This window comes from Medicago sativa, chromosome 4 (genome assembly GCF_051527215.1).
Source record: "Medicago sativa cultivar Bolivia chromosome 4, Bolivia_mono, whole genome shotgun sequence".
Taxonomy (NCBI): Eukaryota; Viridiplantae; Streptophyta; class Magnoliopsida; order Fabales; family Fabaceae; genus Medicago; species Medicago sativa.
The window spans coordinates 81,580,253-81,589,079 of record NC_140752.1 but is presented as its reverse complement, the minus strand read 5'-3'; the positions used below and the strand labels follow the sequence as shown (position 1 = coordinate 81,589,079).

The 8,827-nt window shown below is 31.5% G+C and overlaps 1 pseudogene across 1 annotated transcript; it reads right to left on the bottom strand.

Moving 5' to 3' along the window:
- Positions 1-5,709: 5,709 nt before the first annotated feature.
- LOC146932600 (L-type lectin-domain containing receptor kinase IX.1 pseudogene) lies at positions 5,710-8,003 on the bottom strand (annotated as a pseudogene). Its single transcript, XR_015007180.1, has one exon. The product of XR_015007180.1 is annotated as an L-type lectin-domain containing receptor kinase IX.1 pseudogene (transcript).
- Positions 8,004-8,827: the final 824 nt, after the last annotated feature.

Here is an 8,827-nt window from a genome sequence, read left to right as displayed (position 1 = left end):
TTTTGAATATGTGACTCTGCCTAGACTGTGTTGCTCATACTTTGTGAGTTGGAGGACTTGGTTGTCTTGATAGACATCACCTGAAATATTGAAGGTATATGTTTTGTCACCACCAAGTTGTTCATAGTTGAATGATAATGGAGCTGCACGAGATGTTACAAGAAGCAAGAATGTTAATGTAACGTGAAAGAAAGCAAGAAGTGAGGTTTGTGATGGTAGCAAGATGCTGCCATAATTGCAAGTTTGATAATGGGTGGAAATAATGGAATTATACAAAATGAGCATGGAAATAGAGATTAGGCAGTCATTGTTTACTAACCAGTCTTTCGGTTCTTAGTCTTTTATAAATGTTCTGTTTATTGCCACTTGAAAGAAAAACACCTAAGTTTTCTAGAATGAAAACAAAGGAATGAGTCCCATAGTATATATTATACGCTAGTTTGCCACACAAGTATACCGAGGGTTAAAAATGTTTTCGTCCATATAATTGTATCTAATTTTTCGTTTTAATCTTTCTAAAAAATTTCAACCATTTTTAGTCCCTCCAAAATCTTCAACCACCGCTATGGTCCCTATTTTAAATCAACTAACTTGTAGCATTCATATTTTTGAATAAATTTTTTAATAATATTTAGAATATTATAGGAATCTCCGTAAAAATAATTTGAATTCTTTACAAAACATCAATCAAATATACATTTTTAAGCGCCAAAAATTAAAAAATCATATTTAATTCGTATTTTGTTAAAAAATTCTCATATTTTTGGAAGAGATCCCTATAATATTCTAAACATTTTTAGAAATTTCAATTAAAATAATATGAATGTTAACCCATTTGGGGTTGGCCTAGTGGTTGGCTTGGGATCTTGGAGTTTGCTCCTCCAGAGGTTTCAGGTTCGATTCCCTCCGATGCCAATTTCGGTGGACTAAGTTCATACAGAGCTTGCTCTGGTTTTAAACGGGGCCCCCGCAAGTGGGCGGTGGGATTGGTCCCCTCGGATTAGTCGATTATTGGTTCGGAGACCGAGTTTTCAATAAAAAAATAATACATGAATGTTACACATGAATTGACTTAAAAATAAAGATTAAAATTGAGATAAAAAATAGACATTGAAAACTTAAGTAGACTAAAAAAAGTCAAAAGCAAATTTTAGGAAGCGCAAAACATATTTAACAACACGTCAAAACTTTTTTTTTTCATGCTATTTGAATTTTTTTCAAACTATTGTCTGATAGCTGTTCATAATAATTGGAAGGGAAAAATGGTATATTTTTTTTTTCCTCAAATGGGAACAATGATCAACATTTTTTCCACAAATGGGAACAATAATGATACTTGGAGACTTGGACCGTACTATTAGAAACATGAAAGAAGTTGCAGTGAAACTGTCGTAACAGAAAAAAGGTAAAACAATGATGTTGATATGCAAGGCGGAGTTGAACTAGTTCAATAATAGTTTAAAAATTGCTCTTCTCTCAACAAAATTGATCAAAACACCCACTCCTAACCAAATTGATCAAAACACCCATGTATAAGTTAATTCACGTAGATGTTAGATGTTATACCCAACGTAATCTAAGTCACGTTGTAATTCAACTTACATGATTTAAATTACGTTCGGTCACGTTTCAAACACCAACGTAAATTAAGTGTCAAAAGACAAACTATCTTGTTAAATTCACCTAGAAAGAAAGTGTAACAACGGTTTTTTTTTCTTTTTCTTTTCTACAACCTTTTATTTGTCTGTTATGGTAATTTTTAATGTTTTCATGAGTTTTGACTGGTTGTTATGTTACAAGTTATCAAACAATTTGTCAGTGCGGTAGTCATCACAAGGTGCATTAAATTATGCATATCTAACCCAGTTTGAATGTTCAACCAAAAGTATAAAACACTAAAACATGATTTGATCAGAAAATTTGTCCTTTTACTTTATTTAATTAATAATACTCTTGATAAATTAATAGCTCCGTTATACTCATTGGCAAAAATAAAAGGAATGCCTTTGACACCAACATGAATTAAATTACACTGGTGTTTGAAACGTAACTTAAGTCATGTAGGTTGCATTTTCAACGTGACTTAAATCACACTGAGTTATATACATGCATGAGTTAACATACGCTGAGATATATTGAGCAATTTGATTGGGAATGAGTGTTTTTTGTGGGAGAAGAACAATTTTCTAGAAGTTTTGGATCATGAAATTTAAAAAATTTACTATTAAAGCTCAACATCCAAATTTACTTTTGAGCGTAATCCAATTGGCAAAAAACATTGCAAAATGTGAGAGTTGGGATTTAAACTATGAATTTATCATTTATTCATTTTAAGGATGAACTTCTAACAAATAAATTGCTTGACAAATAAAAAAGCTCAACATACAAACAATTTTCTAGTTTTTCTTTTCTTTTTTTGAGGAATATTTTTTCTTGTTGGATCTATGCTAAATAGTTTAATGCAGGGTCACCCCAAAAAATTATATTTTTTTTCAAAGGTTTTAGGCCACAAACAATACAGTTAAGTATGCATAAAATATAGAGATAAATAAGTTTTTGGTCCCTATAAATATAGTGAATTTTGTTTTTGGTCCTCATAAAAAATGTGACTTGTTTTGGTCCTGTAAAAAATTTCAGCACATATTTTTAGTCCATGATAAATTAAATTTTGCTTAATTATGCTTAAACTTATAAATTCTTTAATGATTATTTTACATACATGTTATGTACATTGTAATAAGCTCTTTTATAAAAATTATAATATTTTTAACATTTAATGAATTAAATATGATTTTTTTTTTAAACGTCATGATAGATAGTGCAAAAGATTTTTTTTTACTATTTTTATAAAAATTAGCTACATAACCCATTAAAATAGGAACTATTATTCTACCACAATAGGAGCAATCTTTTGCACTATAAAAAGGGTTTATTTCAATCTTATTTGCTAAAAATATTTAATCATATTTTAAAAGTGATATCTCTTCGTATAAACAATTAAATATAATAGAAAAGCATAAACGGACATGTTAGATTGCCTGGCAATGCTAAAATGGATCAAGTGAAAGCTGCAATGGACTGATGGAGAATGGTGTTCTCTGTAACTGTTCCTAAAGAAGAGGTTTAGAAGCCTGAAGTGAAGACCATTATTGATATCTCTGGTTGATACTAATCGAGCTCTAATTTTCTTTGCTTTGCATGTGTTTTGTATATTGTGTGTATAAAATAAAGGGAATGACATCATCTAATATATGTGTTTTATAATTTTGAGAATTTTATGTGAATAATTCCAGTATTCCAACTTTCCAGTGAATTCTCTACAAAAAAAAAAAAAAAACTTTACAGTGAATTGTATAGCTGAAAATATTTTAGGGGAAATTACAGTAACCTCCCCTGAGGTTTTCTTAAACAACACATAGACGCCCTCTAGTTTAAAAATGAACACTAACCTCCCTTATTTATTTATATAATTGACACACACTTCCCTTGTAAGTTAACACCGTTAATCTCCTATTAACAGAAGTTTCAGCAAGTCAAAGCGCTCCTTCTACAATAAGCATACATAACTCCCTTGGGATTCAAGACTGCAATTCACAGTAGCTATGGTTCCTCCATAAAATTAGTCTGTAGTTTTGATGTTTGGAGAGGATACATGTATCCATCATAATCTATAGAGAGGAAGATAATTTATCTTTTTAAGTCAATATGAATGGATAACGTATATATACTAATTATTAGGGATGAGGGAATTGACACTGCTTTATTCTTTAAAAAGAAAAGAAAAAATCATTATTTGATCAACTGGTACAAGATGCACACCAATTGTTTCATAGGTGCTAATCAAAAGCAATCGGATATATGAAAAGAATATCTGAAAAAGAATCCATGATATTATAATCGTTGCTCAAAATGACAATCTCAGCCTTTGAAAATTTCAGCAACATCGCTTCACACCATATCAAGATACATTGGCCATGAGTATATTACAGGGAATGTTAAAAAAGGAGAGGATTAGTACATATTGGCAGTGGAGTGGTGTGGTAAAGTGAATATTGAAGCCCAATGATCACAGTGAAGCAGAGTTGTTGTGTCATGGTGGAAGGGGATTAGAATTGTATAAACAAATTAGGAAAATTGATGTAAATTGATGTTAAACGGTGTTAATAGAGGGGAGGTGATTGTTTTTATTAAAATAGAGGGGGTTTATGTGTTGTTTAAGAAAACCTCAGGGAAGTGAGTGTAATTTTCCCAATATTTTATGATACATACTCGTCAAAAACTTCGAGTAGCACTCCTTCAAAAAAAAACTTCGATTTAGGATGGCGTTGATAAAAAAAAAAAATCACACTTATTAAGAAAACTAAATAATTTGCAACATAGTTTCTTATGTTATCTTTGAAATAAGTTTTGGGTCTTGTTAACGAGTGCCCCGGGGCACTCTTTAAGCATCCTAAATTAATTATTCTTTAAAAATGTCAAAGTTTCAATTTTCAATGCACGTTATTACACAAACATTCATATAAAGTTACAATTTCAAGTGCTTAACCAGTACCCGGGGGTACTAGTTAACATTTCCCATAAGTTTTATAGGAAAATGTAAAAACAATTTTCATTGATTATTGGTTATTGAGAAGATGAAAGAGAGAGCAAATTGAATGCACTTTGCATTTAATTTTTCTTTGAAAAGGATAATTTTTTGAAACAACATAATTAAATATGATAAAAGTTGGTCTTTTTTTTATATAATTTGGGACCGAGGGAGTACTATTTAATTATTTTTTTTGGTTACAACAAAATATTCGTTTACTAAAAAAATCAATTTTTTTATTTTTAATTTTGTACAATATAATAAATTTAGTGTGAGGAGATGACGTCACAGATCAAAGTAGAAAATAATTTAGAGCTTAAGAGCGGGAGAGTTGCAACACAAGAACTTACACAAATTTGATAAACAATGCAATTTAATAAGAAAACCAGTTAAATAAAACATTTAATTAGAAAATTCGAAAACCAGTCAAATAAAACATTTAATTAGAAAATTCGAAAACCAGTCAAATAAAACATTTAATTAGAAAATCAGAAAACCAGTCAAATAAAACATTTAATTAAAAATGATTTACACAAAAGACATTGATTTGTCAAGAGACCTGCTTCTCAGCACTTGCGTCCTTAGGTTTTAAATTTGACGTTGAAGGATAAAGAAAAAATCATTGGGATCAATACATATTCAAGAGTTAGAAATTATCTTTGGCACTAATGTATTAGGATTTATTTCACTTGCATCTTTTATTAAACATTTTAACATATTGACAAGGCTGTATAATACAAGTTGCAGGGAGAAAATGCATCGTCTAATATAAAAGTGAAAGATATTTAATAGAGTATCAAAATCATAGATATGAAAATATAGCATATTGATATTACTAAACAATGCTATTAATACTATAATAGTGTATCTTGAATAGTTGAAGAATCCATTGAGACTTGAAAGAGACCTAGGGAGTTTTGTTTTGAGAGATGCTTTTGTCTCCTTACTAATTGTATGTTCTCTTGTTTTCGGTGTCTCTAACTTAATGAGATAGTTAGATTATATACTCATCAGTGGAGGCAGGGACCTCTCAAATGAACTGGCTAATAAGAGTGGTCCAACCCATAATGATCCGTTCACAATAAGCCCAATATAAATAACAAGTACAATAACATTAAATATTTAATACTAATATATTTCATTTATATTTTAATAATTAATAAAAGTAAATCCAAAATATTCAACAAAAAGAGCCAAAAAAAATTATGTGTAACACTAATGTACAATCTCAATTCAAGCAGAAAATAAAGCATATAAAAGAAAGAAATACAGATTAAAACATTCAGTCAAACTATTATTTATGTAGAAGTGCAGCTGATGGAGATATGACTTCAAAGGTTGTGCTTGATTGTGATGAGCCTGTGAGAGAGCTATTACTTGAAGTTGAGGTTCCAGTTTGGTTATTTTCAAAACCAGAAATCTTAGATTTAGAGGACACAGAATTGAAAGATGTATTATAGGTAGATGCATTCATCTGTAATGGAAGATTAGGTAATGGAGCATCAAAGTTAAGCACCTGAACAACTTGCCTAATCATAGGCCTCTGAAGATGATCTACAAGAGTACACCAAAGTCCAACTATCATTAACCTCTCTACTTCCTTCTCATTAAATTCACCATATAATCTTGAATCAGCTGCTTTAAGAAGATCACCAATACCATAAAGTTCCCAAACCCAATCCACCAAGTAAATATGTTCTTCACTAAGACTTGGTTCAATTGCCTTTCTACCACAAGCAATTTCCAAAGCAACAACTCCAAAACTATATACATCAGATTCTCTACTAGCCTTTCCTCTAGTAGCAGCTTCAGGTGATAGATATCCATATGTTCCAGCTAAAACAGTTGTCTTTGATTCTGTCTCATGGTTCATTAGTCTAGCGAGCCCGAAATCTCCAAGCTTTGTATTGAAATTAGAATCCAACATAACATTGCTTGATTTTATGTCTCTATGAAGCACACATTGCTCACACTCTTCGTGCAGGTACAATAACGCTGAGGCCAAACCTCTAGCTATATTATATCTTACTGGCCATGTCAGCAAACCTTTTCCTTTGAAAAGATAAGAATCTAAGCTTCCATTTTTCACAAACTCATAAACTAAAAGCAGATCATTCTGCTTATGACACCAGCCGAAGAGTTGAACTAAATTCTTATGCCTCAATTGACTAATGACTTTGACTTCAGATGCATATTCTTTCACTCCTTGATTTGATTCTTTAGAAACCTTCTTAATTGCAACATGAGTTTTCAAGTCTCTTATAAATCCCTTGTACACTGCTCCAAAACCTCCAGCTCCAATTTTGTGTTCATTTGCAAAGTTGTTAGTTGATCTAGCAAGTTCTTCATAGGTAAATTTCTTAGGTAGAGAGCTTCTTTCAAAATCACTATCCATTGCAAGATCAAAATGTGATTCATCCTTCATGCCTTTATTCCTCAACTTCCATTTCAAGAGACAAACCAGCCCAATAACACAAATCAAAACAATAGCTCCACCAACACCGAGTCCTACAACAAGTCCGGTTTTTGTTCCATCTTTTTTTGCCTCAAAATCTAAACTTGAGTTGAATGACCATGAGCTAAGAGTATGATACTCCCAGAAAAACCCTGTTGCTGAAGTGAATCCAAATTCAACCCAATCTGGTAGAACATCTCTCAGATTAACAACATAAAACAGGTGCTGTTGGATTGTTTTGTTATCTTGGTAACCTGTGAATTTGACAGTTAAATTGTTTGAACTTGAATCATAACTCACTTCAGCATCATACCCTCTTTCATCCATGCTAGTGAACCATTGTGTAGTGTGATTAGTGCTAATAGAATTAACATCAATCCCAACATGATCATATTTAGGATCCCAATCATTAACAAATGTATCAAATTCAACAGCCACAAATGGATTTTCTTTTGTGTAATTTGGATTACTCAATTGCACGCGGCTTGCGAGACCGATACCACTTCCATCTATTTGGGACATAGGAAAATTGGGGCGTGCCAAATAGAAGGTGATGCCATCTCCATGATAACTTTTGTTGGGGGTGTTGATAGAAAATTTGAAACGAGTAGTGAAATCTGTGACTTCACTTGTGTTTATGTTCCAAAGATGAAACAATTTGGAATATGTGACTCTGCCTAGACTTTCTTTGTCGTACTTTGTGAGTTGGAGGACTTGGTTGTCTTGTTCGACATCACCAAAAAAATTCATGTTATTTGTTTTGTCACTACCAAGTTGGTCATAGTTGAATGATAATGGAGCTGCACGAGATGTTACAAAAAGCAAGAATGTTAATGTAACATGAAAGAAAGCAAGAAGATGAGGTTTGTGACTGTAGCAAGATGCTGCCATAATTGCAAGTTTGATATTGGGTGGAAATAATGGAATTATACAAAATGAGCATGGAATGGTTGCATGTAGTTGTAGACTTGTAGTAGTCATTGATGGGTAAAGGTTACTTAATGTGTTTGAATGAGTCATTGGGTTTACCTCTGAATTAGTCTTGGTCAATTCGTTTATGAGTCCTATGTTTCTAATAATCCATTCATATACGTGCAAAAATGACCTAAGCTTCGAAAATTCATTTGCTTCAATTTCTATAACACCATAGAAGTCAATGAAGTTTATGAAAAGAAAGAAATAGGTCAATGAATTATTATTATATTATCGTATAAACTTTGAGTTTCTATTGAAATAATTTTATATGTTTTTCATGTGATGTTTATATATGTTTACATAAGCACTAGAGAAAAATATATATTGATATATATTTTATTATTTGGAAATGATAAATTAAATAATTAATTTAATCATTATTAGAAAGTGCTTTCTTAGTCCCCAAGTTTTGCTAAAATATTTTTGTACTAAATATAATATATTTTGGTACTCAATTAAGATATTTTTGTACTAGATCTAATATGTGAATTACTTAATCGCAAAGTAATATGTTACTTGTTCCCAAAGTTTCTCATATTACTTGTTCCCAAAGTTTCTCACTTATTAGTTGTGAATTTTTCCCTATAAATAGAGAACTCACATAGTGCATTCCACACACCAAAGAGTTTCATGGAGTTGTCGGGAACTCTTTCTCTCTTCTCCCTTTCTTGACTTGTGTTGACGAGTCTTTCCTCTCTTCTCCCTCCTTCGACTTGTTTAACAAGTCATTCTCCTTTTTCTACTCCTTTCTGTCCCTTCGGAATTAAGAGTGTTCTTAAGACCATAGTCCCTTTTCGGTTTAATGTCCC